The 22862-nt window shown below is 45.8% G+C and overlaps 1 long non-coding RNA gene across 2 annotated transcripts in view; it reads right to left on the reverse strand.

Annotated features, from left to right (window-relative positions):
• LOC115098808 overlaps positions 1–22862 on the reverse strand; it is a 36207-nt gene that overhangs the window by 1717 nt on the left and 11628 nt on the right. The window lies entirely within an intron of this gene.

Genomic DNA, 22862 nt, shown 5'->3' on the forward strand with positions numbered 1-22862 from the left:
TGGAATCCATCCACCTGAAGCACCAATTTTCTCTCTCTCACACACACACACACACACACAAAACCAAGGCAGGCACACACACACATACACAAGTCCATTACCTGCTATTAAGTTCACTTAGAGAATAGCCACTGCCATTAGCAATGGTTACATGGAATAGACTTAGTTTTTGGGTACTTGCCAGGTTCTTATGGCCTGGATTGGCCACTATTGGAAACAGGATGCTGGGCTTGATGGACCCTTGGTCTGACCCAGTATGGCATTTTCTTATGTTCTTATGTACACACCCCACCCCAGACAAGCTCCCATTTACACCCACACACTCCAGGCAGGCTCCCATTCACATCCACCCAAATCCCAGGCAGGCTCCCATTCTCACACATACACTCCCTGACTCATCCCAGAAAGGTTGCCTTGCATACATCTGTGTGTGCACGCACAAACACACATACACACCACCACCCATTCTAGGCAGCCTCCTATTCACACACACACACACACACACCCACCCATCACATGCAGCCTCCCATTCACACATACACATATGCAACTCAGGCAGGCTCTCATTCATACATCCACCCAAAGGATATTCTGCATAATTTAAAAAAGCTGGCTAGTTTCACACTTCTAGTAAAACTATTATTAAAATTATTTGATAGCCTCATTCAGCTAATTCTATATGGCTATGAGAGTGAAGCCTGGAAGGTATACAGTAAGGGACAGAATATCAATATAAATCCTGCACCTTTAGTTCTATAAGACACTGTGCATCCACTGAAATTCCCCCAACAATGGAGCTTGGATGTTTCCCTTATAGCTCATCATACAAAAAAATATTTTCAAATTCTGGTGTCACCTCACAGTAACAGCAGCACAAACACCTCTCACTGCCAGGCACATTGTGAACTAACACAAAACCCCGCAAAAAAGACACTCAAAATCTATACTGCAATCCCATTGTAACATAACAGTAATAACACCAAGGACTCAAACAACAATAACCCTACCTGTGAAAAAGCACAGGTAAATATTACACTGGGTCCTAGAATACCAATACACCACCTACTGAGGAAACAAAACAAACCCGATTGCTATAGATCCCTATACAGACACTACATGCTAGCAGAATCTCTCACCATGGTCACATACACAGAACAGAGACAGACACTCACCAAATACAGAATAAAGGATCACAAATTAGACAAAAACTGAAATGGAAACCCCAAGAAGCCAGAGTCTGTGTGTAACAGTGGAAAAACAGAACCACCATGCCTCATAAAACAAATAAAGTTAAGAAATATAAAGCATCAATTAAAATGGTAAAACCGTACTAACAAAATAATATTTTAAAACTACTGAGAAATAAAATAACTCCTACTAATTAAAATCATATACATTTTTTAAAAATTTCCCAAGCACCAATAAAATATTTCAAAACAGTACATATAACAAATAACACCCAATAATAAGAACTAATAAGGATTTTTAAAGAAAACCCCTGCTGTCCATACCTGGGAACTCTTGATTTCCAGTCACCCTGAGATTGTTGAGGATTAGGAGGTCAGGAAGGAACACAAACTTTATCCTCTCTCTCTGACATATACTCGCTTGTCCATTCTCTCTCACACATACACTGTCACATACCACACACATAAATACATGCACAACCTCTTTCTCTCACAGACACTGACACACTCTCAGGCTCTAAGGCCCTCTCTCCCCCCCCCACAAGTTCCTGCTCCCCGGATTCTCTCATACACACACACGCTTTAAATCTCACTGGCTCCCTTACATACACACATACACCCAGTCAAGCTCCTGGTCATTCTCACGCACAGTCAACACACTCAATGATCTAAGAGCATTAATACCTGCCAGTTAGCCTGTGGGCCAACTGGGCTCCCTCAAAACATTCATTCACTTTAAATCTATTAAATAAGGTTGTTGATATCGTATTTTGGGCTGAATGATTGAAATGTGCACAGTGGTGGAAAAGCTCCATGCTGGGGTCCCAGGCTCTTTAGGTCAGAAGGTTGTGATTTGTCCAGGCCCTTAGGGGGAGGATGGATGATGGCTTCTGAGAGGTGACCCCTGCTGGCCCCTGGGTAACACAGGATAGTCCTGGCACGGCAGAGGCTTCCTTTCCAGCCTATAGCAACCGACGGGACCCGACTGCCCCAGGCAAGCCCATCCCGCTGCACAATATTCAAAAAGCATACACGGCCCTTCGCTCACCCTAGTTCTCAAATTAGGAGCCAATCAGCTGTTGTGCTGAGGTACATGAGCTATCCTGGAAGTCATGCGGGGGTTCCCCACCAGCCCGATCCATTTTACCAGGGCAGATTTCATCCCAGTGCATGCAGGGACTTGAGCTTCAGGTTTCCTCCCTAACTAGGACTGGCTCAACCTGTTCTGAAAAATTGTAAAAAACACTACTGCCCAAAATAACTCCCCAAACATAGAGCCGGTTGTTACAACTATAAACTATTTATGGCTACAGCTTGATAAATATGGGGGTGGATTTGTGGAGGGAGTGTTCTGATGGTTGAGTGGGCATGTCTACGAATATCTAGTCATGCCATTCGACCTGTGTAATGCCCCTGCTGTGTTCCAGCACCTGATGAATGAGGTTTTTCACAAGTGCTCAGTAACCCACAATACAGTGGGGGCACTGAGAGGAGAGGATCACCGTGCTGGTGGCTGAAAGGAATCAGTAAGTTCTTGCTTAGGAAATTTTCTTTTTTAAAAGTATTGGGGCGAAGTTAACTATTTGGGAATATTATTTAGTGTGTTTGTGCTTTTAATAGTCAGTAAGGCAGCAAATAAACAGAAGTTAGACTGTATTTTTAAATAGTCAGTCAGTAAGGCAGCTAGTAAGCAGATGTTAGAGTGTTTGTATATTAATAAAAAAAAAAAAAAAAGTAGCCAGAAACTAGAAATAAGCTAGGAGCAGTGTATACCTACGTAAAAAGGTTGAAAAGTTCAGTTCAGTTACTCACCTTGGAAAGGTGTTAAGGCAGTGTGATTTGGTTTGATTAGGTACCAATATTTGTTAATCAAGAGAGCAGTGAGTCACTCTAGCTGACTACCTGAAGTTAGACTGTTTGTTCACACTAAACTTTCAAAAGGGAAACTTTGAGAAAATGAGAAAAATAGAAAAAAACTGAAAGGAGCAGCTACAAAGGTAAAAAGTATGCAAGAGGCGTGGTCATTGTTAAAAAATACAATCTTAGAAGCACAGTCCAGATGTATTCCACACATTAAGAAAGGTGGAAAGAAGGCAAAACGATTACCGGCATGTTTAAAAGGGAAGGTGAAAGAAGCTATTTTAGCCAAAAGTTAATTAAAAAATTGGAGGAAGGATCCAACAGAAGAAAATAGGATAATGCATAAGTGTTGGCAAGTTAAATGTAAGACATTGATAAGACAGGCTAAGAGAGAATTTGAAAAGAAGTTGGCCGTAGAGGCAAAAACTCACCGTAAAAACCTTTTAAAATATATCTGAAGCAGAAAGCCTGCGAGGGAGTCAGTTGGACCGTTAGATGATCGAGGGGTTAAAGGAGCACTTAGAGAAGATAAGGCCATTGTGGAAAGATTAAATGATTTCTTTGCTTTGGTGTTTACTGAAGAGGATATTGGGGAGGTACCCGTAGCGGAGAAGGTTTTCATGGGTAATGATTCAGATGGACTGAACCAAATCACGGTGAACCTAGAAGATGTGGTAGGGCTGATTGACAAACTGGAGTAGTAAATCACCTGGACCAGATAGTGTACACCCCAGGGTTCTGAAGGAACTAAAAAATGAAATTTCAGACCTATTAGTAAACATTTGTAACTTATCATTAAATCATCCATTGTACCTGAAGCCTGAGGGTAGCTAATGTAACCCCAATATTTAAAAAGGGCTCCAGGGGCGATATGGGAAACTACAGACCAGTTAGCCTGACTTCAGTGCCAGGCAAAATAGTGGAAAGTGTTCTAAATATGAAAATCACAGAACATATAGAAAGACACGGTTTAATGGAACAAAGTCAGCATGGCTTTACCCAAGGCAAGTCTTGCCTCACAAATCTGCTTCAATTTTTTGAAGGAGTTAATAAACATGTAGATAAAGGTGAACCGGTAGACATAGTGTATTTGGATTTTCAGAAGGCGTTTGACAAAGTTCCTCAAGAGAGGCTTCTAGGAAAAGTAAAAAGTCATGGGATAGGTGGCGATGTCCTTTCATAGATTACAAACTGGCTAAAAGACAGGAAACAGAGAGTAAGATTAAATGGACAATTTTCTCAGTGGAAGGGAGTGGGCAGTAGAGTGTCTCAGGGATCTGTATTGGGACACTTACTTTTCAATATATTTATAAATGATCTGGAAAGAAATACGACGAGTGAGGTAATCAAATTTGCAGATGATGCAAAATTGTTCAGAGTAGTTAAATCACAAGCAGATTGTGATAAATTGCAGAAAGACCTTGTGAGACTGGAAAATTGGGCATCGAAATGGCAGATGAAATTTAATGTGGATAAGTGCAAGGTGATGCATATAGGGAAAAATAACCCATGCTATAGTTACACAATGTTAGGTTCCATATTAGGAGCTACCACACAAGAAAGAGATCTAGGCATCATAGTGGATAACACATTGAAATCATCTGTTCAGTGTGCTGCGGCAGTCAAAAAAACAAACAGAATGTTGGGAATTATTAGAAAGGGAATGGTGAATAAAACAGAAAATATCATAATGTCTCTGTATCACGCCATGGTGCGACCGCACCTTGAATACTGTGTACAATTCTGGTCGCCGCATCTCAAAAAAGATATAGTTGCGATGGAGAAGGTACAGAGAAAGGCGACCAAAATGATAAGGAGAATGGAACAACTCCCCTATGAGTAAAGAGTAAAGAGGTTAGGACTTTTCAGCTTGGAGAAGAGATGGCTGAGCGGGATATGATAGAGGTGTTTAAAATCATGAGAGGTCTAAAACAGGTAGATGTGAATTGGTTATTTACTCTTTCAGATAATAGAAAGACTAGGAGGCACTCCATGAAGTTAGCATGTGGCACATTTAAAACTAATCAGAAAAAGTTCTTTTTCACTCAACGCACAATTAAACTCTGGAATTTGTTGCCAGAGAATGTGGTTAGTACAGTTAGTGTAGCTGTGTTTTAAAAAGGATTGGATAAGTTCTTGGAGGAGAAGTCCATTACCTGCTATTAATTGAGTTGACTTAGAAAATAGCCACTGCTATTACTAGCAACGGTAACATGGAATAGACTTAGTTTTTGGGTACTTGCCAGGTTCTTATGGCCTGGATTGGCCACTGTTAGAAAGAGGATGCTGGGCTTGATGAACCCTTGGTCTGACCCATGTTCTTATGTTCTTATAACTCGGTAGTGGTATACCTTGACGACGTCCTGATCTACTCTAGGGATCTTCGATCATATTGCCTGGACATTGGACTGGTGCTCCAACGACTCCGGATGAACAAGCTCTATGCAAAGCTTGAGAAGTGTCTGTTTAAGCGTGAGTCTCTCCCCTTCCTGGGGTACATCATCTCCAGCACCGGATTCCATATGGACTCAGAAAAGATGGCCTGTATCCAGGAGTGGCCCCAGCCATCTGGTCTCCGGGCCTTACAACATTTCTTAGGGTTCAAACTTCTACAGACACTTTATTCCATGAAATTCGCAGCTCGTTGTACCACTCACCGCCCTCACTAGAAAAGAGGCAAATCCCAAACAGTGGCCTCCAGATGCTGTCAGTTGAAATAAGCGTTTCTTCAGAACACCTGCTTGCGCCATCCGGACCCCACGTGCCCATTCATCATCGAGGTCAATGCCTCTGCCATCGCCATGGGAGCTGTGCTAAGCCAGCATTCTGACAAGGAAGCTTTACTACCTTGCTCCTTCTTTTCTCAAAAATTTTATTCAGCAGAGAACTACAGTATCGGAGATAAGGAATTACTGGCTATCAAGATGGCATTTGAGGAATGGCATCAGTGGCTTGAGGGTGCCCAGCATATTATTATGGTATATACAGATCATAAAAAAAACCTGGAATATCTCAGGCATGCTCAGCACTTGAACACACACCAAGCTCGCTGGTCCCTATTTTTTAGTCGTTTCAACTTCGTTCTGAGATATAGGCTGGCTACCAAGAATATCCAGGCAGATGACCTTTCATGAGCCTCTGAAGCAGAGGAGAAACATGAGTCCCCGGGATATATCATTGATCCGGCGTGTATCCTCCTGGCCGCTGCCCAGCCTGTTCCGCCTGGGGAAACAATGGTCCCTCTTCAGTGTCACCAAAAAGTCCTAGCCTGGGCTCACAATTTACCCATTGCTGGTCTTCCAGGAAGGAGGTGAACCTTGCAGCTGCTACAGCAGTACTATTGGTGGCTGCAAGTCGAAAGGGACGTCAAGGCATATGTGGAATCTTGACCAACATGTGCTCGTCAATAGCTCATGATAGGGCAACCTTGGGGGTTGTTACAGCTGCTGCTGGCCTCCAAGGAACCCTGGACCCACCTGTCCACTGATTTTGTGGTGGACCGCTCTCTCTCATGTGGCTGTTACATTATTTGAGTCATTATAGAAAAGTACTCAAAGATGGTTCACTTCATGGCCCTCCGGGGACTTCTCTCAGCTCCAGAATTGGCTCAACTATTTGCCATCCATATCTTCCATTTACATGGCCTTCTCTGACATATTGCTTCTGACCGGTGGGGGGTGCAATTCACTGCCAAGTTCTAACGTTCATTATGCCACAAATTCAATATGCAATTGGATTTTACTATAGCTTACCACCCTCAGGGAAATGGTCAAGCAGAGCAAGTCAACTGAACTCTGAAGACCTTCCTTCAGTCATTTGTGAACAATGGCCAGGATGATTGGGCCAGCCTACTTCCTTGGGCCAAGTTTTGGCATAATTCCCATGTTAACTCAGCTACAGTTTCTTATTGCGTTCGGCAGACAACCTGCTCCAGCGCTTCCTATACCCCTGACCATGCCATCTACGGCAGCCCAAATGGCCGCCCTGGAACTCAAGGGACTCTGGGAAAAGACCGAAGACATGATCCAACGGGCCGCGTTGAGAGCTAAGGTGATGGCGAATAAACTTCGGTGAGCAGCACCTCAGTTCAATAACGGGGACAAGGTATGGCTCAGTACCCAGCACAATAAGCTCCTGGTGCCTTCTATGCATTTAGCTCCTCGTTACATTGGGCTCTTTTCGGTCACCAAAAGAACTGGTCCTGTTATGACCCGACTGCAGCTACCCTCCTCTTTAAGAATCTGCAATTCTTTTCATGTCTCTCTACTGAAACCTCTAGCCCTATCATGGCCCCACCGGAAACCTCCGGAGCCGCAAAACCTGTCCTCCAAAGATGATCAGATCTACCAGGTGAAAGAGGTCCTAGACGTCTGGTGGTGTAATGGGAAGTGGAAATACCTACTTTCCTTGGAGGGTTTTGACCCAGAAGAAAACTCGTGGGAGCCGGCTTCCAATATATTGGACAAGAGCCTTCACAGGCAGTTCTACTTGGCTCACCCAAAAAGCCAAAACCCCTGGGGAGGGGGTGTAGAGGAGGGGGTACTGTTGCAGTTGCCAGCCACGGAGGTCCGCGGTTGGCGTTCTTCACCTTAGGCAGCAGGAGGCCCTCTCCAGCCCCTACTCCGGCCACATTGCTCCCCAGACGTTCCCGCGCTACCTGGCCCCGTTCTTTGGCGTCCCTGGCTTCGCGATGCCAGTCCTGCTGCCAGTCCCCCTAGGCACATGTGCGCGGATCCCTCTAATATTTAAAGGGCCAGCAGCAGGAAAACTCCCCGCGGTCCCAACCAATGACGTCAGACTAGGGACTATTTAAACCCTGCCTGATCATCAATTAGTTGCCTCAGCATCAGGTCCCATTCTGGTTAAGAGTTGCTGGTTGCTCTGCGTGTTCTTGCTCCTGTGTGTTCCTGGTCCTGCTCTGTGTGCTCCAGTTCCTACCTTGCTTCCTGTTCCTGGGTCCCCGCTCTGCTCCTTTTCCTCCATGACTGGTCGCCTGGATTCTGACCTCGGTACGTTCCTGGATTCTGTCTTGTCTGCCACCTGCCCTGACCATCTGCCTGTTCTCTGGTTATTCTGCTTGCTGCTTGCCCCTGATCTCTGGTGCGCCTGACTCCACCTGCTGTCATCATGGGATTCATCATCTTCTGGAGACCCACACCTAAGTCCAGCTGGCCCTTGTACCCAAGGGCTCATCCTGCAGGGAATGAGGGCTGGTATTGGTGAAGGTCCAGCTGGGTCTCCACACCAAGCATACCCGCCTCTGACGATGAGGACCTATAGGAGGTCTCCTTCTGTAGGTAGCGTCAACCTCGTCTCGGCTAGGAGTCCACTGAACAACATTTGGCTTCCAGCACATCCCTCCCACACCTTCCTATGTCATTGGTGGCCACATGTACCATGACAGCCAGCTCCTCCCCAGCACTGTTTAAAATCCTATCTAGGTGACTTCTGAAAGCACAGTGGGCACTCTTTTCTCAAGTGAAGCACACTTGAGTCAGCAGAAAAAAACAATTTGAACAATATCTTCAACTCCTTCCCTCAGATAATGGACAGGAATCCATTACTCTCTGATGAAAACCTCTACTTCTCAGGCTCTCCTCAGGTGAAAAACAGCTTTACTCTCCGTGAATTGGAAACTGGGTCCCTGGTACCAAGGGCACTCATTTCCAACAAGGCACAAAAATAGACTTGGACTCAAAATGGAGAAAAAACAAAATAAGAGAGAGGAAGTGTAGAAAAGCTTCCTTGTCTGTCAAACTGAGATGACAATCAATGAGAAAAACAACTTAATGGTGGAACTCCTCTGCATGGGGGATCACTGACTGATCTGTCCACTGGAGGTGAGATAGAAAGCAGCAGAATCTTCCCTATCCCTGATCTCCCGGACTCCCAAGTTCACTGTGAAGGGGGGGAACCAAGACTCTCATGTGGAAGGTTTCCAAAAATAATGGATCAAGAAGTGTATAAAGCAATCAGAAGTAGGCCAGACTGACAGGCTGACCCACAGAGGGCAAATCAGGAAAAATCCTCTGAAATAACTTTAGCAAAATTAAACAAGAGGCAAGAAAATCTTGCCTTCTGAAACTTTAACCCACAAGTCTAAATGAACAATCCACACCCTAAGATGGTGGCAGGGTTTTATATACTGCTAGAGCACACCATCTGCAGCTCTCACATGGGGGAGTCAAGCCAAAACCTCTCCTCACTAAATCTCTCTGAACCTCCCCAGTTAGATAGCACATTCCTCTTTATAAGGAAACCAAGGTGTTGGGAAATTGGACTCTTGGTCTGTGGTGTGGTTGGCGCAGCCGGATGGGTGAGCCCATATGGCCAACACTGACAGCTGGCAGATATACCCCAATTGGGACTAACTGGAGCTTCAACTATATCAATTGTCTCCCCCCGCAGGTTGAGCTGAAGGGTCCCTGGGAAAATAGCCAGAAAGCGAGAGTCCTAGTACAAGCCATGGTCAGGGCAGGCAGCAGACAGTGGGATGCAGTAGACAGACCAGAGGTCAGGGCAGGCAGCAGAGAGGCGTAGGGCAGGTCCTAGGCAAGTGTCAGGTCCAGGAGGCAATCAGGAGTGTCGGAGAACAAGCCGAGATCAAACCAGGAAGTCAAGCCAAGGGAAACAGGGTGAGACAAGGGCGAGGATGGGGACAAACCACAACAGAGAGGACAGGATTGGGCAGGGGAGACAGACTAGAAGACAGAACTATAGCAGAAAGCAAGAACACAGGAACACAAGAGATCATGAAAACAGGCAGACAACGCAAGGATAAGCAACACACACATTAAGGAGAAGATAACTTAGGAGACCTGTTGCTGAGGCAAATAGTACAGGGCTGAGTGGGTTTAAATAGCTTGAGGCAGGTGACATTATCCAAGTGCGAATGCAGGAGGCCCCCGCATATATCACGTGCGTACTGCATATGGCATCCACCGGCAGGTCCCTGCTAAAAGCATGTCCTTGTGTGCGTAATGGCAGCATTTTGGTGAGAGGAAGGAGCTGGACAACAGTAAGTTGGACAGCTGAGGGCAGACGCTAGGGACTTAGGGTTCTAACGCAAGGGTTCCTTACATATATATATATCTAGGATCCCCTGTGTCATCACCAGTTCTGTGGCTGTGCTAAGGACCATAAAATCAGGGATTTCCCTGTTCCCCACAGAATTGGCCTAGGAGACAAGAGACTTGGTCGATGCATAAACGGCAGCGTTTCTCCCCTCCCTATCCACCAATCTAGGCTTAGCAGCAGGAAGAAGACAGTGGCAGTGTAGTCCCTCAGACTGCATCCTTCTCTTCCTCTGTTAAGGACTGGAATGTGGTGGTTTGAAAAGCACAAGGCACGGTAGTGCTGCATGGTTCAAACTCTGGCTCCAGGCAGCAGACGAGGAGGACATACCAAAAGGTGCAGCTCCACCACCGCTGTCCTCCTCCCATGCTTGGATCAGGGGATGGAGGGGGTTCAGAGGTCTAAAGCATATGTTGGTGCAAATGAGTGAGGGAATCAAAGGAGGAGTGGGGTGTGCATAAGTGAAGGATCATAATGAGGGACTGGAAGGGCAGTGGGGTATGAGTGAGTGAGAGGTTTGGAAAGGACATGTGAGTGAGAGTCGAGGAGATTTGTGAACGAGTAGGAGTATCAGAGGTGTGGTAGGAGTGAGTGAGCGAGAGAAAGAATAAGCATTGGGAGGAGGATTGTAGGGGTGTGCAGGGGTAAAATTTTGTTTTGTTTTTGGGAGGGTTTCCCATGAATTTCGTTTTGTTTAATGTTTATTTTGTTATTAAAAATAACAAAAAAACAGAAAAAAAAGAAATGGGTCCTCCTGAGGCCTCCCATCCCCACTACCTATTGCTCCCATTCAAAAAAAATGCCAGGGCCAGGATCCTCTGCGACCCCCAGTTACCCAGTCCAGTAGGGATCTGCCAACAAGATCTAGGGCCAGACCAAAGCCTTGGACTTGCATTGACCTAGGCCACGGTAGTTTGCTGCGACCTCAGCCTAAGCCCTATGCAAGGCCCAGGCTTGGAGGGCTGGGCCCGATGCTGGAGTCTAGGCCGGATGCCTGGGCTTTGGATTTGTCCCATCCCTGATGCCAGGGCCTGGTCCAAAAGCCAGGTAATGATGCCTGGGTCTATGCCAGGGCCTGATGCTGAGGCCCAGACAGGAGGCCCTATCACAATACCTGGCCCTAGACCTGATGCTGAGGCCCAGTCCAGTCCAGATCCTGGCATCGGGCCTGGACCAGGGTCTATGCCCAGGCATCGGGACCCAGCTTCCAGACAAGGCTCCAGCGTCAGGCCTGTGCCTGGAAATTTACCCAAGGGAAATTTCCCAGGTCTGGACCTTTGTTTGGGTCTTGTCTGAGCCTCCGACATCAGGCCAGGGCCTAAGTTGAGACCCTGACATCTTGTTCAGGCATAGGCTGCGGCCCTTTGTCAGCTTGAGGCCTATGTCTAGATGAGACCTCGGGCCAAAGCCTAAACTGAGGCACTGACGTCTTGCTCAGCATAGACCGGAGCCCCTGCTTTGGTTCTCGGCCTATTCCCTGTGTGAAGTCCTGGCTTTGGACTTCAGCCTGGTCCAGTTGGTGACTTTTTAAAATATTTTCAAATCAGAATGAAGTAGAATCAGTCACTGTAGAAAGGTGAGGGGGCTGCGCCGCGGGTCTGCTGCTGCTGGCACGCATTACACTGATTGCAGGAAAATATCAGCCTGGGGACTACTTTTCAAAACTGGCCCACAGGATATCTGTGACTCACTCGTGCACTTTCTGTGCAGCACATGCTTCAACAACTCCCAAAACCACACCATCAACCCTTGAGAGGTACATCATGTGACCTGGAGCCTGGCAGAAGTGAGACAAAAACACTCCAATAAATTTCATATTTTTCCTAAACAACTAACTACAGCACACCTTAGACCAGGGGTGAGCAAACTGAGCTGCAATCCCGCTTCCATCCATGCAATTTGTTGGATCCTCCACAAGTTTGGTTACATCTTTCATATATATCCTGGTCTGGTGTTAAAGTTGCTTGCCAACCAATCAAATGTTGAACCAGCTGCCAAATAATGAGACAACCACACTGCCAACCAGTGGCTCAAACACACAGACAAAGACATTTGCTGTTGTGCTACTGCTCATGTGCTCACTCAGCAAATGCCACCCTGCCCAAGCACTTCTACATCATTATGTGGAAATTCTTGCTTGTTGCCAGCCTTTCCTCAACCTGCAGCAGCCCCTTCTCTCTTTCAGATTTTCACCTCAGCACCCTCTCTCTCCCGGAGACTCACTGATCCCATAGCCAGCTGCTCCTCTCAAAGCCCAGCCACCTCTGACAGAAGATTCTCTAACACTGCACAGGCACTTCTTTCTGGTTCACCCCTCCCTTTCTATGATAGTAGCTTGCCTCCATTTCTCAGGGCCCAACTCCAGCACATTCATAGACTGTGTGCCACACAGAATGCTGCTTTTATGGTTCCGTAGGCTCCACTCTGCCAATCTGTTCCAGGGAAGGGGCAACCAGAAGTGATCCATACTGCCAGCTTCCTCCAGAGCTTAAGAAAAAAAGAAAAGAAAATTAAACCCTGGCCAAGAGTGAGGCTGGGGAGAGCTTGGCTCAAAGTAGCAAAGCTCCAGATGGAATCCTACTTTCCCACATGGAGCCAATGCAGTGAGAGCTAGACTACTGCAAAGGTATTGGGCAACCTAGGCAAACCTTACAGTCTTGCACATACATATCCAGCCCCAACCTCTCCACACACAGTTAAAAGTTATGCAAATGGACAAAAAATATCACATATATATTATATTTACATGCACTACTGTGGCACCAACCAGAAAACCTTGCAAAAACGTAAACAAGACAATTGGAACTCATATGATATTAGGCCTATTGTAATATGTGTTGGGTGTAGGTTTGGCCCTCAGCAAGCGATGAGTTAACTAAATTACAAAATAGTAAACCTCCCATACCAAAACATCACTAACTGCCAGCACTCAAACAGTAACAACCCTACCTATGAAAAGTCCCCAAACCGCAATGCATCTCCTATTAGGAAAATAAAATAAACCAAGCTTCTAAAGATCCCTCCAAAGAAACGACATACTAACAAAATCCCTCACCTCAGACACACATGCAGACTCATCAAATGCAGAATAAAGAGACCATAAGAAATAAAAAGAAATGTGTAGACAAAAACTAAACTGGAAAATGCATCAAGCCAGATTCTGTATGGAGTGCAACAATAGAAAAACAAACATTACTACTGCTCATAAAATATCAAGTAAAAACTAAGAAATATAAAACATAATAGTAAAACCAAATCAATAATTACCAATAAAAAGAAGAAATATTTCACAACATAATTAAAAAAAAATTCCCAAACACCAATAAAATATTCAAAAGAGTAGAATCATCAAACAACACCCAATAATATTTTTTTATCAGAAAAAAAATACCCTGCTTTCCATACCTGGGAATCTTTGATTTCCAGTCATCCTGAGATTTTCATGTATTAGCAAGGAAAAAATGGTGCAAACACACATACACACACACACACACATACAAGCTGCCACTCACATACACACACACACAAGATTCCACTCACACACACACTCAAGCAAGTTTCCTCTCTCACATGCAGCATAAGAACATAAGACTTGTCATACTGGCTCAGACCAAGGGTCCATCAAGCCCAGTATCCTGTTTCAAACAGGGGCCAATCCAAGTCACAAGTACCTGGCAGGTTCCCAAACATTAAATACATCTCAAGTTACTATTGCTTATTAATTTACCATCATAGCAGTTTATGGAATTTTCCTCTAGGAACTTATCCAAACCTTTCTACCCTTCCTCTCCCATCATCAGTCCTTTCTCCTTCTCCTTCCTATCCCCAGTCCTTTCACCTTCTTCTCACCACATTCCTAGTCCTCCTCCTATCCTCTTCCCTTTCCTTCTTTTCTCCCTATCCCTGAGATCTCCTCCCTGTATGAATACTTAAGATTCATTTTCCTCATCCAATTAAATACAAGAAATTATATAGACATAGACACAAGTTTTGTAATGTAATATAAAAGATGGAAATGTTTGTCAATGTGCTTCAGAAGTTTCTAATTACTGACTTTATCAGGGGGAAGGAGGAACAATAGCAACAGTGACCAAGGATGGCAAAACTCTAAATCCATCTCTGGGGGTATGCCCGTCTCTCTGGAACATGTCAGTCTCTCCAAAATGGTCTCAAAATCTCCTTCCTCTCTCACTTGCTTTGAGATCCTGAGGGAATCTCCAGCCCTCCAGTCTCCAACCCACTCTCTCATGAAACCAGGGGATTGTATTAAGCTCCTCTCTATTCCTCTCTCGCCTTCTCACGGACGTCTGAGCATGCTCATGGGGATATTTATACCCCGCACAAGCCTCCCACAAAAAGGTGGGTTATGGCAATGAGAAGCATCCTAAATAGCAAAACCCTCTCCTGCTGCCCATTGCTGGAAAAATACATGGGGATAATATCAGTGACTGGCAAATGCCCATCACAAAGGTATCCACGACTGCAGGCGTAATGTGCCTATAGAACTTGAGGAACATTCTCCTGTTGCACGTGGGTAACTGTGAGAGCTTCCTTATTAACAGTCCTAAAAGCCTACCCTCGTTAATAAGCATTGAAAAGCAATGTAAACCGTCCCTGTGACCCGCATTGGGGGGGGGGGGGGGCTAATCTTGTCTGATGGAGTTGGCTGGGATCAAGCACAGCATGGGGCAGATGTGCTGGAGCCCAGGGAGAAAGGAAAGGAGGGAAGTCAGCTGCCACATCTGCAGAAACCCCCCCTGCTGCCCATAGGGGTAGATTTTAAAAGGTGCACGCGGGAGTAGAATTGTTCGCGCAACCCGTTGTGAACAAATCTACTCCCGATTTTATAACATGTGGGTGCTGCCGCACGCACATGTTATAAAATACAGGGTCAGCACACACAAGGCTGCGCAAAATCGGCAGCCTGCGCGCGCCAAGCCGCGCAGCCATCCTCCATTCCCTCCGCTCCCCCCCCCCACCTTCCCCTATCTAACCCACCACCCAGCCCTAATTCCCCCCTACCTTTATTTTACGCCTGCCCGAGGCAGATGTAACTTGCGCGCGCCAGCCAGCTGCCGGCGTGCCATGTTCCGGTCCAGGGGCTGGTCTGGAGGCTGCGGCCATGCCCCTGGAACGCCCCTGGGCCGGAATCACACCCGCGGCCCCGCCCCGGAATGCCCCCGATGATGTGCCGGCCGCGACATGCCCCCGACACGCCCCCCCCCCCCCACCCAGGAAAGCCCCTGGACTTACGGGCAGCCCGGGGCTTGCGCACGCCACCGAGCCTATGCAAGATAGCTCGGTGCGCGCAGGGGGTGGAAGGGGCAGCTTTTTGGGGGTTACGCGCGTAACCCTTTGAAAATTTGCCCCATAGTGTGTCGGTGAGAGCTGGGCTTGCAGGAGACTTACCCTGCAGCCATCAGGGCTGGCGAGGGGACCTGAGTTGCCCAGGTATGATTCTGGGGGAAGAGGAAAGGTTTCAATTAAAGGGGGAAAATATAAACCAAAATAAATAATGACGCGTCGGTGGGAAGCAGGAAAGAGCACAGCAATAAAGAACTGAACCAGTCAACTTTAATGTATGACCTCTCTTTGGACAAGAGTATCTGCAGTCCTGCGATGGTCTCAATTTCTATCTTCAAGAAGGCCCAGCTTTCCTACATAACCCTCTTCCTTTGCAGCTGTAACGCTGCAGCCATGGGACACATAAAATGATAAGAGGTGCTGTCCCTGAACAATGAAGGTCAGCAGCTGAAATGTATTTAGTGGGTTCAGAAATGGGGGGTCATGCAATGGTGAAGTGGACCCTGCTAGGAGCAGCCGGACAGACCACTTTTCCCTTGACCAGTCAGGGACCGCAATGGCCGTTCTCCTCTCCAAGAACCTGGTCCCTAGTATTTTCTTTTATTAGCGCTGGCATAAAATAAAGCATCACGAGAACAGAGTCACCCCACTCCCAGGTATAATGACAGCTCTTAACTTTATTTCAGAATTTTACTCCCAGCCACCGTATACATTTTAGATCCCAGAGTTCATGGAATACACAGTCAGAGTAAAACATACAGTACAAAACCTATATGGCACCCAGAAGTTTGGAATACCTTCCTCCCAATCTACACTTTAACAGACTTCAGAACTTTTCAGTTCTTCTCCCTTATTCCACATTTTCTTTTCTCCAAATTCTGGTACGTAGAAGTCACATCCCCAACTCCCCTCTCAACCCTAAGGGCTACTCACAAGCTCATGACCTCATGAACTTGTCGTCCTTCATCCTGAGCCTCTCTCTTGAACAATGAGCAGAATCCCTCAGAATAGTTCATGCTCCAATTCTTTGCGGTGTTCCCCTCATCTCAGGACACCCCTTTATCCTCGTCCAAGCTTTCTCTTCCTCCACTTCCATGTTTCTTCCCAGTTGGTTCCTTAGGAAGAGGACTCACTAGCTCTCCTTGCCTCAGCCTTGGGCCTTTTCCCTCTAGGGCAAAAAACTTCTGTAGGGCCCACTCCATGTGGAGGGGGCCCCACCAGCCCATGGGCTAGCAGCTCCAGGACAACTACATCCTTCCCCTGTAGAAAGGGCAACTCCTGCCAGTCTGACCCAGAATTATAGCTTCCCGGAATACTCTGAACCAATGCAACCTTCCCACACAGTTAAAGGGACAATACACCCAAAACAATGACACTGAAATACCTGTGCATACATCAGTATCCACCACCTAGTAATCTGGACTCACACCAAGTGCCACCCCGTGCTCACTCTGAAGTAGTGCAGGTTCAAACCTGTGAACATGCATCATAATTCTGCAGACTATGGAAATTCCTGGGTCTCACCCACCCAAAAGATCTTGTACTTCTAGAATAGAAAAGGTCTTCCCACACAAGTACACGAGGGAGTGGCTTCATAAGCATAAGAAACCTTTACCTCGTCATTCCGTTTTCTGGTTTTTATCTTGTACCACATTTAAAGCTTCTAAGCATTTTTAAGCGTGCATTAAATATAAGAAAATTAAATTGAAGTAAGGCCATGCCCTTTGCAATCTTGCGGAAAGTCCTTATAAGGGTCACTAGCTTCACATTCCTGGTCTTGATTGCCGTTGGCTCTATTGTTCTTGGTCCACAGGCCCAGCATGGCATGGCTTCTGGATTTTACCAAGTTAAACATATTTGGGGGGCTCTGAAGTTGGTTTCTTAACAGCATGCACATCTGGTAATATCAAATAGGCCCCAGTAAGGACTCAGTGGTGGTAAAATGCACAAGGAAGGAATTAAAAGAGGGCTCTCTGGAAGCACTTCTGTGTATTGCACACATCCCTAAAGTTCACACGGCCGGCTCAGAGAAAAGTGGCTAATCGCTGCACTTTCCATCCCTGCAAAACATTAAAGATCTGAAAAGGAGCACAACTAGACTATAAATAAGGTTAAAAGATGAACCAAAAAATCAAATTGGTAAGCTAAACCAAATTCAAAAAACAAAAAACATTTTTTTGTTTTGAAAAACAATTCTTCCTAAATTCTCACAAACTGCTGAAGTGTTTTGCCATCTGCAAATTCATTTTTAAGATCATGCAGAGCTATAGGAACACTTTTAAATTTGCTTTTCCTGGAAAGGTTTCCCAGTTGGATTTCACACAGAGACAAGCACGAGGTGGGGCCTTCCAAAACAAAAGGGCAGCCCTGAGTCACCCTCACGTCACGAGTGTGCACCTTTCGAAAAATTCATGCGAGTTGCTTTTCAGGGCTTGCTCAGTCACAAAAGCAAAGCCTTGTATTTGCATAGTGATGCCTGCAACCGGTCAGTACTCTAACGTGCAACACCTAGTGGATGCTTCTGTTACTAGAAAAAGGAAGTTCGGGAAGGATTAGCCACATTTTAAATCACAGGCTACTTAGCATGCACCCTAATGCACCCCCAAAACCGGACAGCTGGAAGCAGGAAGACAGGCAATGGATCTTCCTGACACGACCTGTTTCTGATACACTGCCTTGGGGCAACCGCTGGGCAAGAATCTGACCGAATTTTGCAGTTATTTGATACTCTTTAATGACGAGCGGTGGGGTCTCCTTACATACATCTGTCACGTTATATGCTAAGAGGATGTTATGTCAGCGTAGTCAGGGACAATGCTGTACAAGAGCAATAGGCCCCGGCTGGGTGCATGGTGAGAGTATAATGTCTCTGCAAATACCTTGTGTGTATGAGATCTGGCATGGCTTACCTGACATAAACCTGTCAATCTGATCACAAGAAAACTCTTTATTAAGCCACTTTTTAGCTGGTTTCCTGTCTGCGGCATAAATAATTTACTAATTGTCATATTGGTCTTTTCTGGACCCTCCTGCTTCTTGGGGCTCTCAGTTCAGCTGGGACCAGGACTGGGATGTGGTGCTGCGAGCCTTCATTTGTATCGCCCTGGGGATTTCTGTCCCTTCTATTCTATATCCCCTGCCAACTCACCTAACCCAGACCTGGGCCAACGGGCATACACCAGGGCTACTTTTGGAACACTCAATCCGGCCACCAGGTGTCGCCCTAGAACAATGACGGAGAATCCCTCACCCCAAGGGGCTGTAAATGCCGACTCCGCAGCATCTCCGGTTCCAGCTGACTCTGGGAGCAGAGGAACAGAAACTGGGAACTGAATGCAGGTCCCTTTGAATGCAGGTCCCTTTGAATGCAGGTCCCTTTGAATGACAGTGCCACCGAGCCTCCGGGCTGACCTGTGATTGCCAGCTGATGGCTTTAGCTGGGTAAAAGGGCCTCCCAAGACTCTAAAATGTTTCTTCTTTCTATTTTAGTTTTACCTGTTCACAGTGTCCCAAGACCTGGACCTCAGCCCGCGTGACTCTGCTCTTCCACTACAGGCTGCTGCCAAAGAAAAGAAAAGGGACTGTCCTGCTGAGCCCCTTCCAGCAGATGTGCCGGGAGTGTGGTGCCGAGACATTTGAGAAGCCGCAGTTCAAGGAGGACAATGTTGACAGAGTCCTCCAGAGTTTGATTGACAAAATAAGGAAGAACTGCTATGGTGAGCGGGAGGTGCTGGATGCTCCGGTGGAAAGACCTGTCACGTTTAGAAATAAGCCTCATGAGCGCGAGCTGTGTGAAGCCTGCCATGAAGGCATCTGTAATAAGGAGGTTTGACACGCACCAGCTGCACGGAGCACCTGAAGGGTTGGGCAGGATGCAGAACTTTAGGGACAGGCTGCAGTGAGAACCACGTCTGCTGTTGATTTGAGTAATGAGACTGTAGGCAGCAGGTAATCTGAAACCAAACCTTTTATTAGAGAGAGACAAAGACAAAGGGGGAGGAACAAAGAATGAGGAAGTTGAGTTCCCGTAATTTGTTCCTGGAGTAGCACAGGTTTTTACAGCAATCGTGTTAACACTCAGCTACTCAGCTCCTCCAGCAGTGTGCATAGCATTATAAACCCTTCACAAATATTCATACGATGCCTTCATAACATCAAGACAGACAACAGTTAACACATATTTTGAGCTCAGAAATGAAAACAAAAGTAAAGGTAAACCAAAAAGGTATTTGAAAAGGGCCTGGGAAATGCCAGAAAAAACAAAAACTAGAATTCTGTTTAAAAATTGAAAAAGAAAATAAAACTGAAAAAACTTAGAAAAATAAAATATCGGCCTTAATTCTTTCATGACAGGAAGGCCGTTGACCTGAAAAATAAAAGCTAGCATACAAAAAAGTAATAAAAAAAATGATATCATGCATCCACTAGGAGGCGCTATCACAAGCCGCTTTGTGGAATAATACCAATTTTAGATTTTAACCTTGGAGAATGAATTTGGTCAGCAGCACTCAGCTGAAATTCAAAGTGGAATACCAATCAATTAAGCATTGCAAGAAAGAGCTTGTGAGATTGCCTGAAATGTAATGGTTAGCGAACCCTGTGTACCAACCTCCACCAATAATTGCACGTTAAAGAATCATAACTTTTTTCAATGTCTCTTTGTACTTTCAAAACAATCTAATTAGCATAACCATGCCACACTTCCATTTTTATTCATATAAGCATGCCTTCAATAGGAATACTCCATTTGTTTAAACAAACGAAACCTAATTTTTCTCTCTTTCTCTCCGTTCGCCTGCACTGAAGGAAGCGCTTCACTGCATTCACCCACATGCTGATTCAAACCCTCCTTCCTCTTCTTCCTTTTTTTTTCTTTGTTAAGATTCTGCTCAATTAACCCCTTAACTACCAGTGTCATTAGAGTTTTAAAGCTCTAACACCAGGAAATGCTTTTGTCAATAACTTCAAACAAAACAAGTCAAACAAAACAATGCCTGCGATTTGCCATCCATCTCTGGAAAAGTTTACTGAAAGCAAAATATAGAAGCAACAAATGAAGATTATAAGAACGCAAGTGCATGGTGATCACCTTAATTAAGATGTGAGAAAAAGGTAAGAGAAAAAAAACGATACCGCAGGATAGATAGACAAAACAAATACTGGGGGGGTATAGAAACTTAGGAACTAAAGGCTGAATCAAAGACATTTGTGGTCAGGGATCCTTCCAGGGGATAGGCTCTCATTTGTGGGCTTAAAGTGAGTGTCCAGCCATGCAACGGATTGGGGCATTTTTAAATTGCTCAGGAGTCAGTGAAAGAGGGGGCGGAGCAGGCGGAGGGACCCCTCTTGCAACATTATCTGCTGGAGCATGAATGGCTTTGGTGGCCATAAACACTCCGTCTGTTTTCGCTTCTGTATCTAGGGTGTCTTCTGAGTTCTCTGAGTTTGGAATTTCCTCTGGGGTGATACAGGAACGACGTTGAGCCACACGCTCAATCAGTTCAGAGTTAAAAATGGGTGGGGACAGAAGGGGACTAGACTTGGGCTTTGGGGCGACTGGGGGTTTGGGACTAGGGAGTGTGGGGTCACGGGTAAGGTAAGGAAGTGAGGGGGTTTGGGATAGAGGAAGCGTGGGGCCCAAGGAATCTGTAGGATGTGATAGGATAAAGGCAGGGCTGCACAAACCTGATCTAGCAGGAGGTGCTCTCCTTTCTACCTCAGTAGGTTTATGTCCCTCCTTTGGGGTAATACTCTCTCCATCGGGGACACAGTGTAAAGTCCCTTCAGCTTTAACAGTCCCAGACATCGGCATATCAGTAGGTGCCGTGGGACTCAATTGAGGTTCCTTCTCCAGGGGTGCAGTTGGGACTAAATGTGAATACCCCACTGCTGTAACTGTTTCCTTTAAAGGTGATGGCTTTGTACTCTGCATTAAACACCATCGAGTATATTGTGGGTCACTTACAACAGTGTATGGGGGCGGTGACTGATTAGACTCAAGCTCCTTTTCTAAATATACTTGAGTCATAACAAACCAGAGGCAAATTAACTTCTCATATGGCTTGTGCAAAGAGATAACACGTTCTAATGGGCATGTCGGGCTGACCTCTACAGCATCTTTTGTACTTCCTAACTTTCCTGACCAGAACTTAGACATAATAACAATTTACCAATGGGTAAATATAGTAAAATTTGATAGCTCTCCCTTCTAAGAAAGACAGCATATTCTTACCTGGATGAATATCTCACTGAGCTGTACGTCGATGTGCTCCTCCGTATAAGGTACGGCAACTGTTGGGCTTAAGTGAAGTCATGTGGACATGCAACTTAAAAAACAAAAAATTAGTGCAGCTACCCCGGGCTGCTTACCTCTCGCGATGGAGCCCCTTAAGTACTGCCTATCCGACGGTTCAATACTTATACTTGTCATGGAGTCCCAGCTGAACTGCCTATCCATGTTTTGGGCAACTCCCCAGACGACGTCTCTCAGACGTTCCAATCTGAGTGCTCGCGATGTACGTCTGGACCGCTTATCTGCCTGAGCGTGAGTTCCCGTGAAGTTTTTTGTCATCTGGTCTGTTCAGTCAGGGAGATTCAAATCACTGCTGCAGGCGAAAAACCATCCTCTGCTACCAAAATGTTGATTCGAGTAATGAGACTGTAGGCAGCAGGTAATCTGAAACCAAACCTTTTATTAGAGAGAGACAAAGACAAAGGGGGAGGAACAAAGAATGAGGAAGTTTTTGGGTACTTGCCAGGTTCTTATGGCCTGGATTGGCCACTGTTGGAAACAGGATGCTGGGCTTGATGGACCCTTGGTCTGATCCAGTATGGCATTTTCTTATGTTCTTAAGTTGAGTTCCCGTAATTTGTTCCTGGAGTAGCACAGGTTTTTACAGCAATCATGTTAACACTCAGCTACTCAGCTCCTCCAGCAGTGTGCATAGCATTATAAACCCTTCCTACTGACCAATCAGAGCATATTCAGGGTGTTGTTTTAGATAAGTGCTGTACATTTGATTTGATTATGTATTAGACCAATTAGCTAAAGGGTCTGGGGTGTTGGCTCATTGCATTCCAGCATGTATTCAGGGTGCTCTTCTTTCTTTGTCTAGAAACTAGTATTCAGGAATACAGCAGAGATGAGGTGCCTCAGAAAGTCAGTGCATAATACTGCATACCCTGCGATGCAGGAAGCTGCTTGGCATAGGTTGGCTTGAGGCACTCAGTAACAGATTTGTTTGTGTAACCTTTGCACCACCATCCAGTGGGGCACAGGGGCACATGGGGGATCTGTGGGCTCCTAGGTTCTTCCAGCAGAGGGGAGGGAGTGCTACCACGCCCTTAGGATTTAGACTTTCCAGAAACACAAACCATACAGCCACACAAACTCTGGGGTTGCTCCAAGAATAAATACCTAACCGAGGCACTTGTGGA

Source organism: Rhinatrema bivittatum, chromosome 9, assembly GCF_901001135.1.
Source record: "Rhinatrema bivittatum chromosome 9, aRhiBiv1.1, whole genome shotgun sequence".
NCBI classification, from domain to species: Eukaryota; Metazoa; Chordata; class Amphibia; order Gymnophiona; family Rhinatrematidae; genus Rhinatrema; species Rhinatrema bivittatum.